Genomic DNA, 23799 nt, shown 5'->3' with positions numbered 1-23799 from the left:
TTATTTCTCAGGTTATCCATGACTGTGAGACATGCGCTGCCGTTAAACAGGCTAAGAGACTGAAACCCCTGTGGTATGGCGGACGTTGGAGTAAATACAGGTATGGGGAGGTTTGACAGGTTGATTATATCACACTACCACAGACCCGTCAAGGTAAACGCTATGTACTCACCATGGTAGAAGCCACCACTGGATGGTTGGAGACGTATCCGGTGCCCCACGTCACTACCAGAAATACCATCCTGGGCCTCAAAAAACAGGTCCTGTGGCGACATGGCACCCCAGAGCAAATTGAGTCAGATAATGGGACACACTTCAAGAATAGTTTAGTTACCACCTGGGCAAAAGAGCATGGCATTGAGTGGGTCTATCACATACCATACCATACAGCAGCTGCGGGGAAGGATGAACGGTGCAATGGACTGTTGAAGACTACCCTGAAAGCATTAGGTGGAGGGACTTTCAAACACTGGGATCAGCACCTAGTAAAGGCTACATGGTTAGTCATCACTAGAGGTTCCGTCAATCGAGCTGGTCCTGCCCGGTCAGAGTCCCTTCACACTGTAGACGGAGACAAGGTCCCAGTGATTCACATGAGGGGTATGTTAGGTAAAACAGTTTGGGTTAACCTTGTCTCTAGCAAAGGTAAATCCATTCGTGGAATTGTTTTTGCCCAAGGACCTGGTTGCACATGGTGAGTGATGCAAGAAGATGGAGAAACCCAGTGCATACCTCAAAGAGATATTATCTTAGGGTGAACAGACCATAACTCTGTATCTGTATTTGTACCTATATATTTGTGAATGTGTACATAGTTTAGAATAATGTATGTATGTATGGAGTTCAAAATGTTTAATTTGATAAATATATGGTGGTATGGGAAAGGAAAAAAAAATTAGGGGTAGATAATGTCATGGATTAGCTAGACAAGGAATTTTTTTTCCCTTCCCCCTGACCCTGTTTGCAGAGCCATCAAGAGTAATCAGGTGAACAAAAGGACTGGTTCCTTCACTAATCGCCCAGAACTTAGTCTCCTAGGAAACGGGGCAGATGAAATGCATTTGTTTACTTTTTGTCTCTCATCTCCTGGGCAACGGGGGAGGACAAGTTTGGTGGGTTGGGTTGTGACTGAAACTCAGGTCGGGAGGGGAGGTTGGTGGTTCCTGTGTGGGTTCGGGACCTGCTTACCAGTTACGGATGCTGCCTGGTTTTTTTTTCTCTTGTGGGAGAGGAGCTGTTTTTCTGGGGGTTTTTTTGTTTATTTTTTTCCTGTTCCCATTTTTTTTTTTCTTTTTTCCCTGGCGGTGGCCCTTGTGCACATTAGCGGGACAGAGAACTGTGCAGAGGAGACTGACCAGCAGGAGTAAGTAAGAGTTGTCTGGTCCCTTTCCCCCTCTCCCTCTCCCCTTTCCCGGTGTGTTGGAAGGGAAGGGGGACCCAGTTTTTTTTTTGTTTTTTTCTCCTACACACCTCGGAGGACGTTCTTCTTCCCCCCCAGCCCCCCAGGTGGCGGTAACCAGAGATCCCACAGTGCCACCTGGTGACTGCTGCAGGACACTACAAGCTCTGCATCTCCAGTGGTCCAACAGCATCCCCTATTAGGTGTGGTTGGAATTGCACCAAAGGGTGCAAAATTGAACTGCTCACTTTTCCCTTTGCCTGTTTATCAGTTTGTTTTTGAAGGGGATTATTTGTGGGTATAGGAGTATTGTTTGGTTGTTTTACTTTTTTTTTTTTTCATGTTTCTGTTAATGCACACATACCTTTTAATAAAGGGTTGTTATTTTTCCCTTTTCCATAATTTGTTTTCACTCAGTCGGAGTCTCTTAATTTTGGATTTATAATTGGTTAGAGGGAAGAGTTTGGGTCTTTTCTCATAACTCATCCTCAGAAAATGACCCGTGTCTCATTTAAACTGGGACATAGTGGTAGAAGTTCTCTGAGTTTTTCTTGATGCCCCTTGCAAGTGTGAATCCCAGTTGAGTTTTGACTTTCCTGACAATGTTTCTAATTTACTCCTTTGTAACCTGTTCCTGCTTCCAGTTCCTGCATGCTGCCTTTGTTTATTGAAACTCTGTCATGAATTCCCTGTTTAGGCAAGTTGATCTCCTGATACATCTACTTCTTTTCCTGAGTATTGAGATGGACCATTTTTGTTCTTGGAGAATGTTGTCCTTAAAGATCTCTTAGCTCTCTGAAGTTCTGTCCTTCAGAATTGCCTTCCATGGGATCCCACCTACCAGTCCTCTAAATAACAAAAATCTACTGTCCCAAAGCACAGGATCTGCTACTCTGTTGCTAGTCTCCAAACCATGTGACAGTCACTCACTCTCCCCCTGCCCCACACACACACACACTCCTGCCTTTGGAAGGTTGGAGAGGAGAACTGGAGACACAAAAGGTAAAGATCACAGGTTAAGACAAGGACAATTTACTGGAAACAGCAGTGAGATAAGAAAAAGAACAATAAGAGCAACAGAGCCTACAAGAAAGAGGTGAATGATTCACATGGAAATTCCCAGACAATAGACAATACCTGACCACTCCCTCCACCAGGCTTAGGACCTCTTCTACCCAGAAGACACTCCCTCCCCCCCCATCCCTGCCCCATGCAGTGATGTGAGGTAGTATAGAATAACCTCTGGGTCCTAGCCATGTCTGGTCTTGGTTACTGCAAAAATTAACACTGTCCTGGTCAGAACCAGGACAAGTGGTCAGACAGGAAGAGAAATGACAGGATCCTCAAACAAGTAGCCTCCCTGCAGTATTCTCTACAGTGCAGCAGGTGGTTATGATGATGAAGGTGATGAAGATGATGATAAGTTTTTGCCATGCTTTTCTCCTACTACTATATACTTTTCATCAGGACCTGTTCAAACTCCCTATTGGTTGTTCCCATTTATGCTGCTATTATCACTGATTGGAACTTGCTTAATTAGGTATAAGTGTTGCATACTCATTGGTTGATAAGTTTTGTGCATGCATAGTAATAAACAATACTTATAAGATATTTAAATAGCTGTTATCTACACTTGATTATTCCCTGTCTTTTCCCCTAATATAAACTAAAAGCTACAAAACAAAAGCTTCTATAACAAAAATATCTACCCATTGTCACTGTGGGGCTGAGGTTGAAACCCAGAAAGAGAGGCCACAACCTCCTTGACTACACCCAAATGCCTACACCCAAGCATACACTCAAATGGATATCCCGAAGACCAAAAGGGCTACCCAAACACTCGGCATCAGGGAACTCCAGAATCTGGAAGTCCCCCTGGGGGCTGAAGGCAGAGGTGCAAGTGTGCTCAACTTGATAAGCTTTTTCAGTAGGTTGCTCACCAGGTAGTGCACTGTCCAGGAATCTGGGCTGGAGATTGATGCACTGACACAGGCAGAGTGACAGTCCTGCCTTAAGTCCTTTGAAGAGGAAGGTAAGTTAGCATCCAACCCAGAACTGATTAGCTTGCCTGATTTGCAAGACAAGGGAGACTGGACTCTTGACTCTGCTTGGAGCAGAAGCAAGAGTCTCCTCCTTGCTATGAAAGTGCTCCTACTCAACAGATATGACACTGGGGCTGGAAGGAGAAGACTCCATGATAAGTAGTCAAGGCCAAGAAAAGGACAACAGTTCAAAGTTGGTACAATCAACCATCCGTAGTAGAAGCAGTGCCACGAAAAAAGCAGGAATGGTGTTAGTTATTGGAGACTTGTGATGGTTTTGGTCTAGACCTTCATGGTAACCATCTCGTAACCAAGGAAGTGGTCATGTACCCAGTATTCCATATGATTTTTACATAAACCAGAGTATAAATAAATTGGGGATTAGAGACCTCGCTCTCTTCTCTTCCTGCGAGGTTCGGGAGCAGTGGGTCCTTGTGTTGGTCTCGTTTATCTAGAGGTTGAGGCCTGCAGTGACCGTTGGTCTGCCATGTGGAAGATTGGAGAGTGCTGGTTGTGTCTGCCGATTTTTTTTCTGAGGGACATGGTGAGATTTGTGTTGCTAGTTATTTTGCTAGCTCTTGGGTTTGATTATGTATATCTGTTTGGTGTCCCTTTTTGTCCCTTTTCCCCCTTTCCCTTTGGGGAGTGTTTGGGTCCCCTTCACTGTATATGTAGCATCTTAATTGTATACAAATGTAATATACATAAAAATATATATTTTTTTATGTAATTAGATTGATTTCAGGCTCTTCAATTTTTATAGTTTTTTTTCCTTTGCCCTAAGAAAAGAAGGGAGGGGGAAGGGGTTGTTACTGTGAGTTCAGGTATTTGGCAGGGAGCCAAGCCTGAACCATCACAGATTTTTGGTGACCCATATGGGGATTGTTTTGGTTATCCTGGTTTGTTTTGGAACAGTTACCGGGAAAACTGCCAAGAGAGGTTTGTTTATATAAACATACCTTTTGTTTAAGAACAGAGACAGAGAATAATATAACAATGGCTATTCTACCTACCTGTTTCGAGGTGTTAACTATATTTGTACCTGTCTTGGGCTATCCTATAGGGAAACGCCCAACTGGGGATGAATGGGAGGAGTATTTCCCTTTCCTTGATTGTGACATCAAAGGCCTGTTAAAGAACATCCCCATCATTACAATTGGTTCAAATTTTTACTTAAATTGTTCAGCAACAATCCTATTACTGATGAAGGTAATGGAAGTGTTATTTAAAATTGGAAGAATGGTGTTGTATTGCCTTCCTTGTTGTAGAAAAGACCGAACCTCGAGAGGATTCACTGGAACTTTGGGAAGGGTCTTGGAAAGGTCAGTTTCTGGATGGCAAGGAGCATGGGTAAATTTTGGCAAGTTGGTAGGGCGTGTGACACCTCCCATTGCTTGGGACTTCACACCAGAACAACTGTCCGATCCTGACGAGATGGCATGTTCTTTAGCAGAAGGGTGTCTTTCATATGATGACCCAAATATGCAGTTTCTTGCTTTATACTGGGGTCTAGCGACGGTTTATAAAACTGCCATAGACCACTCTCGAAAGCCTAAGGCTGAGACAGAAAGTCAAACTATGTCACCTGAAACCGATGATGTCCCTATTGAGTCCACAGACATCGTGATCCAGACTCGAAGCCAAGGCAGGGAGCCAAGCCCGAACCATCACAAGACTCCTAACTGAGAGGCACAGAAGCAGCCATTTGTCATCCGGACAATGTCTCTAGAGATGTTTGCTGCCTACCAGAGGTCCACATTCCTGATGTCACAAAGAGGTTACCAAGTCTGGTGTAACCACAGAACTATCATCCACTCCTATTCTTTTCATGTCAAGTCCAACAAGGTTGCAATGAGGAGATTGCAAAATATCAAAAGAGACTTCACGTCCCTTGGAGAGATGTTGAAGGGATCAGGAGCACAGGCAGTGTTCTTCTCTGTCCTCCCCCAATTGGAGACTGGGACCCAGGAAGAAGGATTTAAATGGATCAGGTTATTAACTGGCTGCGTGGTTGGTACCATGCTCAGGATTTTGGGTTCTATGATCTTGGACATGCCTTCGAGAGACTGGGCATGTTGACACTGGATGGGGCACAGACTACCAAGTGGGGTAAGACTGTTCTGGGAAGCAAACTGGTTGGACATATTATCAGAGCTTTAAACTAGATTTGGAAGGGGGAGGGGATGTACTTCTGAGTGTCAGGGAGGAACTAGGAAACACCAACACTTTAGGAAGCATCAGGGTAATATCTGTAAATCTTCCCAAAGGAATTAGGTAGGGCTTGTCCCAAAAGGTGAAGAATCCAATAGCCCAACTGAAATGCCTCTACACCAATGCACACATCATGGGAAACAAGCAAAAGGAGTAGAAACCATGGTGCAATTGGAAAACTATGACCTAATTGCTATCACAGAAACACGGTGGGACCAGTTAAACAACTGGAATGCTCCAATTGAGGGCTACAGGCTTTTCAGAAAAGATAGACTGGGCAAGATGGGTGGGGATGTTGTGCTCTATATTAAGAAATAATTAGATTGTGCACTGCTCCTCCTGAGAAACAGCCACAAACAGGTTGAGAGTTTGTGGGCAAAAAATAATAACAGGACCAACAAAGAACACCTTGTGGTTGGGGTCTACTACAGGTCGCCTGATGAGGGGGAGCCTGTTGATGAGGCATTATTGCTTCAGCTCCAGAAGGCACCACACTCACAAGTTCTCATCCTGATGGGGAATTTCATCCACCCAGATGTCTACTGGGAAAGCAATACAACTGGCTGTAAGCAATCTATGAGACTCCTGGAGTGCATAAAGAATAACTTCCTGGTCCAGATAATAGACAAACTAACCAGAGGAGATGCATTACTGGACCTGGTGCTCACCAATGTAGATGAACTCAATCCTGGTGTGTAAGAAATCAGGCAAGGTAGGCCAGAAACCGGCATGGTTGAGCAAGGACCTGCTCCTCAAACTGAGGACTAAGAAGGAAATGCATAGGCAGTGGAAACAGGGTAATTTGTCCTGGGAAGAGCCCAGGGAAACAGTAGGGATGTGTAGGGATGGGATCAGGAAAGCTAAGGCACAGATGGAACAGGATGTGGCAAGGGATGTGAACAATAATGAGGGGTTCTATAAGTACATAGGTCAGAAAAGAAAGGTCAAGGAGAGCGTACCATCCCCCTTCCCCCCAATAAACAAGAAGGGAGAAGAGGTGAGAACAGATATGGAGAAGGCTGAGGTACTCAATGAGTTCTTTGCTTCAGTCTTCACTGACAGATTTCCACATTCTTCACATCCCTGAAGCTCTAGGTGGGGGGTGGGGAGAAAGAAAACCCTCCCACTGTAAGTGAAGAGCAGGTTTGAGACCACTTGATGAAGATGAATATGCACAAGTCTATGGGACCCAATGAGATGCATCCCAGGGTCCTGAGGGAACTTGCTGATGTTGTTGCCAAGCCACTCTCCGCCATATTTGAAAACTCATGGCATTCAGGCAAAGTCCTAGAATATCCTGAGTTGGAAGGAACCCACAAGGACCATCAAAGTCCAACTCCTGACCCTGCAAAGGACAGCCCTAAGAATCTCACCACGTGCCTGAGAGTGTTGTTCAAATACTATTTCAACTCTGGCAGGCTTGGTGCTGTGACCACTTCCCTGGGGAACCTGTTCCAGTGCCCAACCACTCTCTGGGTGAAACACCTTTTCCTAATATATAACCTAAACCTTTCCTGACTCAGCTTCATGCCTTTTCCTTGGTCCTGTCAATGGTCACCAGAAAGAAGACGTCAGTGTCTGCCCCCCACTTCCTCTCACAAGGAAGTTGTAGACTGCCATAAGATCTCTCTTCAGTCTCCTCTTCTCCAGGTTAAACAACCCAAGTGACCTCAGCTGCTCCTCATATGGTTTCCCCTCCAGGCCCTTAACCATCCTCACTGCCCTCCTTTGGATGCTCTCTAATAGCTTAATATCTTTCTTCTATTGCTATGACCAAAACTGCCAAAATATTCAAGGTGAGGCAGCACAAACGCAGAGCAGGGATGGACAATCACCTTCTACATCCAACTGGTGATGTTGTGCTTGATGAACCCCAGGACACAGTTGGCACTCCTGGCTAAACAACAAGATCCCTCTGATAGACAAAGTAACCTTCAAACCCAGAACTTTGGAGGAGCTCCAAGGACTATACGTGTTGTGAACAAGATGAAGATGAGGAAGAACCAGGGATCTTCAATCCCTGACTCAATTCCCCAAGAGGCATGTCAGGGGCAGAACTGGGGGCAGATAGTTCTGGGATTGGATGGACCATACTATAAAATTGTAGAACCACTGTCTGGGTACATGCACTTGTCTGTGTATTCCCCTGGACCTGAGGGCCTAATTAAAGGACCTGCTCTTCTAATCTTATCTTATATCCTAAATTGGCCTGGAGTTTTTTCTCTGTGATATTTTAAGGTGTCACATTGACCAGGACCCCCAGGTCCCTTTCTGCAGTGTTGCTCTCCATCATCTCATTCCCCAATCTGTACTTATATCTGGAGTTACCCCATCCCAGGTGCAGAATCTGGCACTTTCCCTTGTTGAACTTCGTATGGTTGATGATTGCCCATCTCTCTAGTTTGTCGAGGTCTCTCTGCAGGACCTCCCAGTCAACCCGAACTTGTGCAGGATCTACTGCTCCAGCTGGATCCCTACAAATCTATAGGACCTGATGCGATTCATCCCAGAATCCTCAAAGAACTGACTGATGTCATCGCAAAACCTCCCTCAATGATTTTTGAGCTGTCTTGGGAATCTGGAGATGACTCAGCTGAGTGAAATCTGGTGAATATTGTCCCGATTTTCAAAGAGAGTAAGAAGGAGGACCCTAGGAACTGCAGACCTATAAGTCTCATTTCAGTGGCTGGTAAATTTAATAAGATTATTCTGGGAGGTATTGAAAAACACCTGAAAGACAACACAGTCATTGGTCACAGCCAACACGGCTTCATGAGAGGAAAGTCCTGCTTATCCAACCTGATTTCCTTTTATGACAAGGTAAACCACCTAGTTGCTTAAGGGAAGCCAGTTGATGTCATCTTTGGATTTCAGTAGAGCTTTCAATACTGTCTCTCACAAGATCCTTCTGGACACAACTGCACACATCATGCAGTGGGTGAGCACCTGGCTTAGGGGTTATGCGTAAAGGGTTATTTTTCATCATGGTTAGGCTTTGCAAATGAAGATTTGAGAAGGGTTCTACCCACGCTTGCTGCAAGGGTGCTGATGACTAAAAAGGAGATAGACAAGTCCGGTTGCAGAAGGCACAGCGAAAAGACTCCCTAGGTGATATCACCAAGACACGATTCTTTCTGCGTTGTCTTTTCTCCTTGAGAGGGATCCTGTGAGTTCTCTCAAAAGAAGGAGTAGCGTTATAGATAGTGTGTCTCCAGGCCACCCGATTGGAGGTCGGGGTAGACCAATGGTGATGATCAATATGGTCAAGGCTGAGGGATTGTTTCAGGGAGTCCTTGTATCTCCTCTTCGGGGTTCGTCTCTTGCAGTAGCCAGTGGTAAGTCCCCCATAGAGCACAATCTTAGGGAGGCAGTAGTCCTGCATCCTGGAGACGTGCCCTGCCTAACGCAGCTGTGTTCTCAGCAGTATGACCTTTATGCTCGTGATTACTGCCTGTTCAAGGACAGACATGCTGGTCACATAATCCATCCAGTGGATGTTTAGGATTGTATGGAGGCAGAGCTGATGGAAACCTTCTAAGAGACACAAGTGGTGGCCGTAAATGACCAATGATTCAGATCCATATAAAAGAGTAAACAGTACAATGGTTCTGTAAACGCTGATCTTTGTACTTTTCTTCAGGTGTTTGTTTCGCCAGACTCTTTTATGGAGTTTACCAAAAGTTCTGTATGCCTTGGCAAGCCTGTTGTCTATTTCCGCATCAATCTTACCGTCCGAGGAGATGATGCTTCCCGGGTAATTAAATTGCTGGACTGATTTGAGCTCTGTTTCACCAATGGTGATATGGGGATGATGGGAGACTTTCTGAGGTGCAGACTGATAGAAAACTTCTGTTTTCTTCAAGCTGACTTCCAACCCAAAAAACTCAGTAGCCTCTGCAAAGCAGGATGTTAAACCCTACAGAGCTACTTCTGTGTGGGCGACGAGGGTTGCATCATCAGCATAAAGCAGCTCACGGACAAGATGATTTAAGGTCTTAGTGTGGGCCTTCAGTCGCCTTAGGCTTCCATCGGTACGATGTAGATATCGTTTTCTTCATCAAGGTCTGCCATGGTCCTTTGGAGCATCATGCTGAAAAAGACTGTGAATAAAGCAGCCTTGTTTCACACCATTGGTTATTGGAAAGGGCTCAGAAAGTGCATTGCTATATCTGACTTGACCACCTTGGTCCTCATGAAAAGACATGATCATTTTAAGGAACTTGGGGGGGACATCCTAAATGTTCCAAAATTTGTCACAGACCTTTTCTGCTCACAGTATTGAAAGCCTTGGTGAGATCAACAAAGGTTACATAGAGTCCTTTGTTCTGTTCCCTACACTTCTCTTGCAGTTCTCTGAGAACAAATACCATGTCTGTTGTACCCCTGTTGGCTCAGAAACCACACTGGTTTTCAGGTAGAAGATCTTCTGCTATAGTGGGTATTAATCTGTTCAAAAGAATTCTTGCAAGGATTTTACCAGTAATGGAGAGCAGAGTAATACCTCGGTAATTTGAGCAGTCTGATTTATCTCCTTTCCTCTTGTACAAGGTGGCGATGACAGTGTCACGAATGTTTGAAGGTAGTTCACCTTGTTCCCAACAGCGCACTACAAATTCATGAAACTTAACATGGAGTACTTGGCCTCCATGCTTCCAGACTTCAGGTGGGATTCTGTGAACCCCAGCTACCTTGCCAGTTTTCACCTACTGTATTGCTTTAATAGTTTCTCCCATAGTGGGGGCACTATCCAGTTCAGTTTTCACTGTTTGCTGTGAAATGTACTGCATTGCTGAGTCTTGAACTACATGGTTGGTACTGAAGAGAGTCTGAAAGTGTTCAGACCATCAATTCAAAAAGGAAATTTTATCTGTGAGAAGCATTTGGCCATCTGCACTGAGTAAAGGGCTTTGAACCTGGTGTGTAAGACCGTAGGCTGTTTTCAGAGCCTCATAGAATCCCCTGTAGTCACCTGTGTCTGCGCATAATTGGATTTTTTTCACTAGATTGGTCCACCACTTGTTCTGGATGTCACAAAGTTTCTGTTGGAGCTTGCTACATGCAAGTCGAAAGACTGCTTTTCTTACATGGCAAGATGACTGAGCAAGGTGTGCTTGGTGAGCAGTTCTCTTCTTTCTCAACAATTCCTGGATCTCATGCTTGTTTTCATCAAACCAGTCCTTGTTTTTCTTGAAGGAGAACCCTAAGGATTCTTCAGAGGACTGCAGAATGCTATTTTTAATAAGTTACCAAAGCGCTTCAGGAGAGGGATCTGTGGAATGAACTTCGAACCTGGATTGAAGATTTACCTGGAAACTGTCTCTCACTGTAGCTGTTTGTCTCCTTCTAGGAATGCCGCCCCTTTTAGGTTTGAACTTAAGGTGGAGGTTAAGTTTACAGCGCACAAGGCCATGATCTGTTTGGCATTCTGCACTAGGCATCACGCGGGTGTGATGAACATCGCGGATATCTCTCTGTTGGACCAAGATATAATCAATGAGGTGCCAGTGCTTGGATCTAGGATGCATCCAGGTTGTCTTCAAACTATCCTTCTGCTGAAAGATAGTGATGGTAAGCTGCTACTCCGCACAAAACTCTAGCAGAAGATGACCATTATCATTGCAGTTCCCAACACCATGTTTGCCTAGTACTCCTTTCCAGGTTTCAGAGTTCTTTCCTACTGTGGTGTTGAAATCACCAAGGATAATGATCTTATCATCTGCAGGAACCTTTTGGATAAGGTAGCATAGTTTGGTTTAGAATTTATCTTTTTCAGCAGGGTCAACTTGGAGGGTTGGGGCATATATACTAAAGAGAACAACATGTTGCTTGTTGTTTAGTGGGAGGCATAGGGAGATAATGCGATTAGAATGACCAGTCAGCAGATTTTCGAGTTTAGAGGCAATAGAGTTTTTGATCATGAAGCCAACTCCTGAGAGATGCCTTTCAGATCTGGATTTACCTGACCAGTAGAGTGTATAGCCAGAACCATGTTCTCTAAGGTTGCCTTCCTCATGAAGATGAACTTCACTGAGAGCAGCGATGTCAATGTTGAGTCGTGACAGTTTGTGGGCTGTTAGAGCAGAGCGACGCTCAGGACGTCCACTGTTCGCAGTAGCAAGCATGGTTCTGATGTTCCTGAACCTCCTGAATGCAGGGTTAGGACTGCGGCTTCCAGTGCACCTTATCACCTGCTGTTTCGTCCCTCATCTGTCTCTGTAGGGCTTTACAAGTGTGGGTATAACCTTCAAGCCTGTGCAGTGGATTTTTTAGGTGAGGCTCAGCTTGCGCAGAACTGGTCCCACCCTTTACTCCTGAGGTTCATCTACCAGGGCCTAGTAAGCTTGGACGGTGACAGTAAGGTCCCCAGGACATAGGTTTAATTAGAGTATCCTTCTCTTGGATGGATGGTCTTACAGGGTTAAGCGAACTCCATCTGCCCGGGTTTGAAATTAGAGTTGTCCTTCTCCTAGGATGACTACCAGAAGGCTAGTGAACCCATCCTGCCCACGGACACATTTTATCTGACCCTTCAGTTTTGACCTGTCTGGCATGGGAGACCCTACCAGAGGCATATGCCACCACCAGTACAGCTCGCAATCTCATAAGGGGGTAGAGACCTCTCTCCACTGAAATTGTTTGGACAAGCCCTTCTCTCCCTACTTTTCCTTCACAGTTTCCTACAGTTTAACCCAGGGACATTTCCTTGCCCTGAACACCCCTCCAAGACGTTATAATTAAAAAAAAAAAAAACCCCCCAAAAAAAAAAAAAAAAAACCCAAAAACAAGCCTCCAAACAAAAACCTAACCAAACAAAACCATATTCCTGGGCAGAAGCTGCAGGCAAGTCAAGTCCATCACATCCCACCCCCACTGCGACGATGCCCAAAGAGGAACGATCTCGGCATACCCCTGGGCAGGGTGGACACACATGTATGTGAGGGGTCCCCACATCCACCCAAGGCTTGGGTACCCTCCACAGTCTCTGCCCAGTCCAAACCCCCCAACCCCCAAAAAAACCCACTACCCACCCCAACTTCACTCCTCCCCCCAATGTGCCACTGCGAATCCCCCCTCACACTGCCCAACCGCGGACCCCTAAACGAGGCAACCCCGCCCACTCCTCCCATCGACCTGGGGAACCCCAGGTCCATCTGCCCTCCCCTGCTCCCGCTCGACCTGACCCTGCCCGGTCTGGTCTGGGGATCTTCCCCTCCGAATGGGACCATCCACCCGCCCCCCCTGTTATAGATTGGTATAAGAATTTAGACAACTCAATTCCAATTAAACATTGATAAATTTATTAAGCAAGCAATAATAAAGCAAAGACAGCTCTGGGTGGCCTGGGGGGGCAAGTGCCCCGCCTGAGACACACACCGAAATCTAGTAAATATCCCTTTTATACATTTTCAAGTCACGGGTTTTGAGTGCGCCTGCGTCATGGTTTGAGTTCGTGGTTCGTTGCTAAGTGGCCATTTGGAATTTGTCAGAGATGAAAGTTGCAGTTCTTATCAGTTGTAAATTTTACCGATACTGACACTTGTTTCTATAACAGGATGTCTGTGAAACTTATCTTGTTTAATTATAACAAAAGTTTCTTATTTTTTCATACACATAAGATTTTATGAACAAAGTTAACCTTTCTATTACACCCCCGACGGTCTGGGGAACACACAGGTCCTTCTGGTTCCCTCCTGGTTCCCGCCCGGCCTGACCTGACCCAACCCGGTCCAACCCCACATGGCCACTGACCGTCCGCCAACTGTTCCGCCGCTCCGACATCAAAACACAACTCCCGACATCGACTGCACGGATGGGCATTGCAGTATCTCCCGTGATTGCAGCTCGGCGAGGAGCAGGTCCCTCACCACCCACCACCCAGCTGCAGGAGCACGCCGAGTGCGTGGTCACCTGCCTGCCCGCCATCTTGGCTTCTGTACGAAGGGTTATAGTAAATGTGGTTACATCAGGCTGACCACCAGTCACTACTGGGGTTCTGCAGGGCTCCATTGTAGAACCAGTTCTCTTCAACATCTTCATAAATGACTTGGATGCTGGACTGGAAGGAATACTAAGCAAGTCTGCAGATGACACAAAACTCGCAGGTGCTGTTGACTGCCTCAGAGGTAGGGAGACCCTGCAGGGAGACCTGGACAAATTAGAGGACTGGGCAATCACCAACCATGTGAAGTTCAAGAAGGGAAAATGCCGGATCCTGCACGTGGGATGGGGCAACCCAGGATATACGTACAGACTGGGGAATGAGATGCTGGAAAGCAGTGCTGCAAAAAGGGACCTGGAGGTCCTGGTCAATGGCAAGTTGAATATGAGTCAGAGGTGTGCCCTGGCAGCTAGGAGGGCCAACCATGTCCTGGGGTGCTGTTCCAGGGAAGGTTCAGAGAGATGTCGAAATTGAAACCAAAACACCATTAAAAGCTTAACACAAATAATACTTATTACAAGATATGGCCAAGAAAATGGGAACCAGAGAGAGAGAGAAGTAAAACCTCAGTAAAACCCCCCACTCACGCAGATATTACTTATGACGTTACTGACACCAGAGCATCTAAAATTCCCCATAGCAGAGGTTACATCCTCAGAGTGTCGACTGGCTCACGGGATGGCAGGTGTCCCTACAAAAGGCAGTGTTGTCCTCCATGTGAAGTTTGAGAGAACCAGAGCACTAACCATCTACTTTTTTATATATTTTGGTTGGTGATGTCTACCTGGGCAGGTGTGGACAGCACCTCCCAGCTAGAGGCCTTCGGTTCCTCCCCCCGTTATGTAATTGGTACCTCTTCTGCACATGTGTGTGTACATTGGAATTTCCCCATGCCTGCTTGATACGCCTTGGGGGGTCTTCCCTAAATGAGTCTGGGGGTTTACTTCATCACCCTCCTCTTCAATTTCTCTTTCAAATGCCCTTGGAGGGTCATCAGCCAAGGGTGAGGCCCCAATTAATTTTAGTTTATACATAATGCTTCTTTCAAGGATGAAGTTGTCTCTAATTAGCACTCGTTTTCCCATAACTTGGCAGGAAAAGAATAACTTCTCACAGGTGGCTAGGTCAAACACAGACCAAAAGTATTAGCATCTAACTAAACCTGGATACAAGTGCATCATGCACAGCATCACCAGCCTGTGGAGGGAGGAAATGGCCTAAAGTTGCCTCAGGGAAGGTTAGATATTAGAAAGAGGTTCTTCACCCAGAGGGTGGTTGGGTGCTGGAACAGGCTCCCAGGAAATTAGTCACAGCATCAAGTCTGACAGAGTTCAAGAAGTGTTTGGACAATACTCTGGGGCACATGGTGTGACTCTTGAGGATGGTCCTGTGCAGGGACAGGAGTTGGTCTCAATGATCTTTGTGGTTCTCTTCCAACAGCACATTCTGTGATTCTTTGACTTACTCCTCATGAAACCATGCAGGCTGTGACCAATGTTTGCATTGTCGTTCAGGTGTTTTTCAGTTACTCCCAGAATAATCTTGTTCATAAATTTAGCAGGCACTGAAGTGAGACCTTGCCTGCTTGACTTGCAACATTTGGGAATTGCCCATACCTACTTCCTGTCCCCCCAACAGAAGACATGTTATTTAACTGATAGGCAATTATGGCCACACATTTGGCACAGACATTTCACCATCATGTCATAAAGCACTCCTTCAGGCTGTGCCAACGTCTCAACTCAGTAAGATGGGAATAAATAAAGATTTATTATAAAACCATGTATGTCATTCTTGTTCCAGTCACACTGTGTTTGCTTAAGAACATAAAGGACTAGTTCACATGATATAATACCAGGGCGGGGGCGGGAAGAAGAGGGAATGGAATGGAACAACTATCACCAGCTTGGCAAGATTTAAGTAGCTTTTTTACTTTTAGCAACAAGCATATAATATTTGGCAAAACACTGGATACAAGCATCACCATCATAAAATCAAAATATTAGGCAGTAATCCTAAAAGGCTTTTTCAGACCAAAACTAACCACCAATAGTACAAAAATCACACAGTAAACAGTATAAAAAGTAATCTCTCAAGTTAAACCAAGTAAAAAATATGGTCTTATACTCTGATAGTTTCAGTATCTTTATTATGCCATATATTGAGGATAAAGGTTTAGTGATTGCACTGGTTTATTGCCCTTTAACCTTAATTTAATGTTGTTGCAGAAAAAGAACAAACTCTTTTTATCCAAAAAAATTACTTGGATAAAAGAATTTTATTAAACCAATGTTTTTTAAGTTAAAATATACAGAAACATCAGTTTGTTCTTCAAAACTTAGGACTTCATTTTGCAGACACATATTTGTACAATTTTGTCTGCATGAATGATTCCGCTACTTTCAGTGGAATCATCTAGGTTAGTAATAAAGTTACTGCTGTAAGAATTTGCAGAATTGGCCTTTTAGCCCCTATCTTGCAATCTGATCTCAGCAGATCATGGTGGCTTCAAAAGGTTTCCAAGAAGCCTTGAGGCTCCACTCAAGCGGCTCAAGCAACAAGAATAGAGTTTTAAATTTGTGAATAGGCATATCAAATTCCATTGTAAAAATATGACTGTTGGCTTCCTACAAAAGGCAGGTACCTAGAGAGTGTCTGTACATGATTACAAATTTTGATGAAAGCAGACAATAAAGTATTTTTCTATGCTGATGTTAGGCACCTTAATGCTTTCTCAGAACCTTTAAGAGAAAGAAGTCAATAACTCTTAATTATAGTTAAATGAATCTTATGCAAAGAATCTAGTATGTATGACATTTTTTCTTGTTATTAACTTCAGGCAGAAAAACTGAATCAATTACCTGAGGAAATACAGAAACTAGATTTTTCTGCAAAATTCAGCCTTATGTGCTAAATACATTTGTTAAGTATTGCTGAGAAAATGCATTTATTAAGATTAATGTGTTATTGTACAGACTAGTTGTCTCTTTCCAATTCTACTTAACTCAGTGGTAAGATTCATATAATGGAAAAATAGGTTAACTGTATAGTTCCATTCACCATCCAGTAGGGAAAAAAGTGAATCTCCTAAGACTTATTATGCCATTATAACAACAATGGAGCTAGACAAGCTTTTAAAGACTAATAGTCTATTAAAAAAAAATACTACCATCATAAACATAGTCTCATTTTTGCAGTCCCACATTCCCAGAGGTGACAGTGTTGTGTACATTATTGCACAACCAATAAAAATAAATATTCTCAGGTTAGATGACACACAAAGATACCAAACATAACAATGGCACAAACCAATTTTGGATAGGCTACATCTTTTGCATATTATTTCCACAATTCATATTGATGTTGCTTGTTAGATCATCCATTTTAAAATATTGTTGATGGGTAGTTCTTGCACTTAAAGATTTTACAAGCCCATAGAATTCCAAACTTCATTCTTTAAAAAAAAACACAAGAAAACCAACAAACCACAAATGAAAATCACAAGCAAAACTCCACTGAATGTATATATGAAAATCCCCATCTACATTGCTTTTAAATATAGAAGTAGATGCTACATTTACAGTTTAAATATATGCCTTACAAATGCATGTTTCTGACCCACTGCACAAAAGAATAAACAAAACTCTTTAACCACACATAGCAAAGACATACAAATAAAAGCTATTCAAATCTAATATAACAGGAAGAAACCATATTTTTTTTTTACTGTTTTATATGCCTGCACATAAATTTGGACCTTTGAAACAAAAATACTCTAATGATAGAATGCTTAATGCAATAAATATCTTTTATAAAGTTATTTTTTCCAAGCTCCCAAATCTTATTTAATTTCATGATATATTTTCTGTGAATTACCAATTTTTAATGAAAACTATATCTAGTGAGAGACTGAGCCTGGGATAATTGTCTCATTGCTGCTGAGGATAATGCTACAAGATACCTTTTTATTCCGATTATTTACCAGTGTAAGTGGTTGTACAAATTACTTCATGGTAATGCTATCTTCATTAAGATCAAAATAAATTAATCATGAACTCATCAAGATTCAAGATCTATATCTATACTGAGCTGAACTTTCATATTTTAAAGTTAAAAAAAAAAAAAGAGAGAGGTCAGTATTGTTTTAGTCAATATAAAAATCAGTTGCTTGTTAAGCTTCAAAGAAGTAAAATATAACTTCGTCCCCAAGGCTTGCCTCTGACTTGAATTCATTTGTAGTCTGGTCTTTCTATAATGCTAGAAAACAAACAAATGACACAGACACCATCCCATCCCTCCCCATGGAAAACAGGTTTTGTAATGAAAGATATCTATTGTGACATGATGTGAACAATAGGGTTGTGGTTGGGTTTTTTGTTTGCTTTGTTTTTAAAAGCATTGCTGAAGTTTTATCAAGTTAAACATGTTACACAAGCAGTTACAATTATGAGCAATCACCAGGTATATGTGTTAACACTGGCTACAGGTGCCATACCTATTTATATAGCACTGTAACAAATTCAGGTAATTCCAAAGGTAGTTACAAACTTGCAGGCATATATTCTATACTATAGACTGTTAGAGCAAGACTTAGAACTGAACGGCAGAGAGCTTTCTGAATTCACATTTTAACTGATAACGTCTTTCAGTCGTAGAGCTACACAGGGGAGACACAAAAATCCCAATAAACTTCAACAGCACTCCATCAACATCTGATCTTGCCATAAGGTTCCACAGTGTACATATACTGAGGTAGACCAATCAAAAACAAAGACTGTAGATGAACAATGAATTAGGCATTTACATGGTTTATGGGCTTGAATCAGGTACATTAGGGGTGCAGGGAGGATGGGTGTTTATAACCATATTTGCACTATCTGGAGGCCTTACTCACCCCTAATTTACACTGGGAAGTATACAATGATAGCCATATGAAGAGCTCCAGAAAGGCCTATTATGTTAACTTACATATACATCCATATCACCTGCATTCACTATTCATATAAAACTACCAAAAATAGACTAATTAGATCTTACCTGTCCTCTTCTATCACTTCTATTAATGCTAAAATCAGATAAAAGCTAAATTGTAGGCGAGTCCAGAAACAGTACAACAAAAACAGAGTGAACTTTTAATTCCATCGCATGCACATTCTCTAAGCCTAGAAATAAAGAAGTCCTGTCTGACTCAGATGTTCAAATGTAGTGGTCTCACAGAATCATTTGCAGAGATAGCAGTACTCCACTGGCCTTACTGCGGTTGTCTTGACTGCCCCCCATAGTTCAGTAGACTTTTTCTTTCTCTTTGCATTTCTTTCAGTTTCTTCACCATTCACCATCTATGGCCGTAAATGAAAACAAGGGCCCCATTTCCTAAGACAAATGAGTGAACTTAGAGATTGCCTCTGACAAGAGTAGAACCAGGAAAAGAAGAACTGAAAAGTTCAGTTAAGAAGAGTATGGGAGATGAACAGAGCAATGTGGTGCTTGGAAAACTCAAGAAGAGTCAGTAGGATACTTGAATAAACCTCTTATGAGATCAACCCCCTATTATCAAGTAATGTTAAGCAATGCTTTCTTGCAAAATAGAGGAGTACAGCTGGAAGAAGTAGGACAGTGCTAACAGGCATACTGATTTTCCTAGCCATTAACATTTTATGAAAGAATAAAGTGTTTGGTATAACTGCCATTTTCAACTGTCAGGAAAACTCAAAGTTAAAAATTATTGGCAGCCTCCAGCTTCCAATAATACTGATTATCTTCTTTTCAGTTACCTAAGACTCCATGTCAGACACACTCCCATCCATAGTATACATAATGCTATGCAGTGTACAGCTTGCAGAAGTCACTTTCAACTACTACAACATTTGAATAAAGCTGATTATTTTAAAAAAACCTTTAAATCAGTGTAGTCAACACTACTAAGCACTACTAAAGGTCAATTCTCTAAGGTGCTTGCATGTCTGTACACAGGCACACATACACATATGATAGTTTGCATCTCTCAGGGTTTGACACAAGCAAAATTATCAAAGGCCAGACAGTGCTTCTGTAATCTAATCTGACCTCAATGATGAATAGTAATTGAGCTATAGAATGTTATGGTTTCATATAGAATTGGTTTACTGTTAACTGAAGAATTTTTAGCTTGTGCAATATCCATAAAAGGTGCCCAACAGCCATAGTTTTAAAAGCTAATGAAATAGCAAATATTTCCTAAAGTAAAATTTAAATTTTGTAAGCCACAATTCTATGACATATTTGCTTTAATTACACAAGTTCAGCACTTATGAGTATTTGTTATGATTGGATGTAATTTATGCCATGGCAAAATATTAAGGCATATTTTAAAAAATCAAATGAACTCATTTCAAATCAACATGAAAAGTGGGGATATTAAAACATAATAAAGAACAAGCATTGTGCAAAACTAATGAAGTGATTGGATCTCTAGGTTTTTATGAAGTTTTTAATGCAGCATAATAAATATCACCAGTCACTGTATCATTAGGTATGTTCAATGCTCTATAGAATGACTTGATTAAAACTCACATAATTAGGCATACTACAGAAAACAAGAATATCTCAGAAAAACATACTGAAACAAGTTGTAAAGGTCAATAAAAAAAATAGTAATTTGGTGTTAAAAACAAACATTTTAAATCTCCCACACCATTTTAAGTTATTTTTGTGGAACTAAAAATAATCAACCTGAACTCCACAAAACTCTGAAGTGTTTTCACTATCTTTAAACTCAGTGCTTGTAGAATCCTGTTGAGTTTTGATTTATTTCATTTGTACCAAAAAAAAAAGAAAAAAATTTTTTTTGTTTGTCCAAAAAATCCATGCAGCACATCCCTAGAAATATTCAGGACAGTCTGCTATAGAAGCACTACAGTGTTCCAAAATTATTCTGCTGGTTTGTGTCACATGAGAGTTAAGTGCTTCACTAAGGTGCCAGATGATAGTCCTGCAAAAAAACCCCAAACTGTCTAGAAGGACAATAAAGTTCTCCTACAACAAGTCCATTTGGGGTCTGTAATGTAGCAGTAGAGGTGCTTTCTGCAAGACAGAATCATCAGACAGGTTAAGGGGTAAACTCAAAATGAATTAATATACTTTATAAATAAAACTTATCTGTTTACAAAATAAAAGCTTAGAGAAACTATCAGAGTAGCTGTATTTTAAAATTTCACCAAGATACCTGACCTATGGAGCTCCCCCAAAAAGAATCATTCTACTTTTGTCTCAATAATTAATCATCCTAAGAGTAACTACCTAACACTTGGTCTGGCCATTTAGAATAGAACTTGTTCCCAGCAGGAGCCAATTGCAGACCCTTGGGGAAGGGCATAAGAACAGGGCAAGTCTCCAGAATGTTCCCCAATCTCAAACAATTCAGGAATTTCCTAAACCAGATGTAGAGCTTTGTATTAATAGTCCTGACCCAATAATTCTTCTGTGAATTTACCCATTGTTTTTTTAAAGTTATGTAAACTTTTAACAACTACAACATCCTGCAGTACATAGTTCTACATATCAGGTTTACACAACATAAAGAATAGTCATAAAAGCCTCTTCTGCATGAGTTTGTGTGAATTGACTCTTTAGGTACTTATGTGTTGTCATGGTTTTAGCTAGCTCTTATAAGCCAATTGAAGAATTTTCTCCCTTACTCCCTGGTTATCAAGATAAGCACTTCAGAGTACAAAAGACCTAGCCCCCATGGTTGATGGCTGGACATTAGTCTCCTAGGAGACAAGGCAGATAAGGACTTGCACTTTACTTTTTTCTCTTGTCTCCTGGGCAACGAAGTGGGAGGAGTTGGGGGGGGGACTACGGTGTGGCTGGGGTTGGGGTGTGTGTGTGCCGGTGTGGCTGGGGCTGGGGACGGCAGGACACGTTGTCGGAGGAGAAGCTCGCTGTTGTCTCTTTTTGCCCTGAACCATTGCCAGATGCAGTTTTTGCCTGAGGTGGATTCTAACTAGTTGAAGATGGTGAGTTTTCTTCCATTGGAGAACTTTCTGTTTTATTGCTGGATTTTTTTATTTTATTTCCTTTCCCTTCCTCTCTCTCCCAGTGTGGGAAGGGAAGGGGAATCAAGTTTTTTTTTTGGTTTTGTTTTTTTCTCCAATATAGCCTGGGGGGTGTTGTTTTTTCCCCTTCCCCCAACCCACGTGGTGGTAACCAGGGATCTCAAAGTGCCACCTGGTGACGGGCACCGGACATTACAAGTTCTGCTCCTCCAGTGATCCAACAGCGCCACCTGGTGAATGGTACAGGACATTACAAGTTTTGCATCTCCAGTGACAATACTTGAGCAATGTGAGCAGGGTAGACCCAGGGATGATAAACAGGTTCAACTAAGAGTCCAGAAAGTTTATGGTGATGATGCAAGTTCAAGTCAGGAAGTCCATCTGCATGTCTAATGAGAGTAACCAGAGTCAGATAGTGATCATCAAGTAGGTCCATAGTGATGAGGCAAGACCAAGGTCAGACTAGGAAATCAGGTTGCAGATCAGGGTCCAGGTCTACGACCAAGCACAGCTGTGACTGAGGTGTAGTCCAGTACTCCTATGACATAACTCAGGCAGGGACTGAAGGTCCAGGTCTGAGTTGAATTGGAGCTCTGGAGCAGAGGATGAGGAGGTCCCAAGTAAGGCTGGTCAGGACCATTAAGACCTATTAGTGCCCTCAGGGGCCTGTTAAAAAGGCTGATAAAAATCCTGAAGAATAGGTTACTGTCAGATAAATAAGTTCATCCTGAGAACGGCTGCTATTGTGGTATGCATATCTGATATTATTGCTAATTTACAAGAAAATAACAAGTGATTTTCAGTTATGTTTCATTGCCATCTGACTTACTGAAGAATTGATTTAGAGATTTGATTTTGCATTTAGAGACAAATGATATACCTTTATTTAGGTACTGCAGGGGTTTTCTCTGTGAGAAAAGACTAGAAGTTGCCCTGTGTTAGACACAACCAATTTAATTTGCCTCAACGATGGGCCCACTGTTGACCAAAACTGAGTCAATCAGCAAAGTTGGTAGTGCCTCTGTGAAAACATATTTAAGAAAAGACAAAAACACCAGACAGGTAGAAGAGAGGGGGGAAAAATGTGAGAAACAGTAGTGCAAGCACCAAGGTCAGAGAAGAAAAAGTAAGGGGAAGAAGTGTTCCAGGAGCTGAAGCAGAGATTCCCCTCCAACCTGTGAAAGAAACCATATTGGAGCAAGTATTCCCCAGAGCAGATATTCATACTGCAGCCTATGGAGAACCCCACACTGGAGCAGTTGGATATCTCCTGAAGTGATGGCGGCCTGTGGAAAAACCATGGTGGAGAAGATTTTTCTGACAGGACTGTAGTCTGTGGAAAGGAACTGATCTGGAGCAGGGAAAAAGTGTGAGGAGGACAGACTGGCAGAGAAAAACTGTCATATACTGACTGTAACCCCTCCATACCTCTTGTGCTGCTCAGGGAGGATGGGGATAGAAGAGTTGGGAATGAAGGAGTGAAATTAAGCCTGGGGGAAGGTGGGAGGGGGGACAAAGTGTTGTTTTAAATCTGTTTTTGTTTTGTTTCTCACTATCCAAATCTATTTTAATTGGTAATAAATGAAATTATATTAAATTTATTTTCCCCAAGTTGAGCCTGCTTTTCCCATGATGGCAATTGGTGAGTGAAATCCCTGTCTTTATCTTGACATTTTCCTATTTTCTCCCCGTCCTGTTGAGGAAGAGAGTTGAGTGAGTGGCTGGGTGGACCAAGGTTAACCTGTAGCAGTCAGAGTGAGAAAGACCTGAGGAATGTTCAGGTGACCTTGTGTTGTTTTCTCTAAGTCATGATTTACTACCCAGGGAGAGTGAACTCTCTCTGGTTTGCAATTTCAAAGGTAACTTGAAACACCATGTTTTGTGTGAGTGTGTGTGTGACAGGTTGGCCTATGAGAGTGATTGATGCGTGGTTTGCAGCTGTTTTCTGCCTTGATTTGCCTAACCACTCTCTGTGGGAAGTGAATGATATAAAAACTCCGGATCATAGGAAATAAAGTGATTTCTGTCCACTAAGCCAGGAATTTGTGTTTTCCGTTCTGTTATAAAGGGTACCTGAATGAGGCTAATTCATTGCACACAGTGCTCTGTAACGGAAGCTGCAACCAAACTGTGTTGGTCATTTGGGTGCATCATCCTGTTTCAGGATCATCA

At 42.6% G+C, this 23799-nt stretch overlaps 1 pseudogene; it reads right to left on the bottom strand.

Moving 5' to 3' along the window:
* Positions 1 to 9669: 9669 nt before the first annotated feature.
* LOC126651593 (craniofacial development protein 2-like) lies at positions 9670 to 13575 on the bottom strand (annotated as a pseudogene).
* Positions 13576 to 23799: the final 10224 nt, after the last annotated feature.

The sequence above is a fragment of the Myiozetetes cayanensis genome, unplaced genomic scaffold (assembly GCF_022539395.1).
Source record: "Myiozetetes cayanensis isolate MyiCay16 unplaced genomic scaffold, myiCay2020 scf689, whole genome shotgun sequence".
Lineage (NCBI taxonomy): Eukaryota > Metazoa > Chordata > Aves > Passeriformes > Tyrannidae > Myiozetetes > Myiozetetes cayanensis.
Note: the sequence above shows the minus strand (reverse complement) of the source record. Positions and strands in the feature narration are given on the sequence as shown.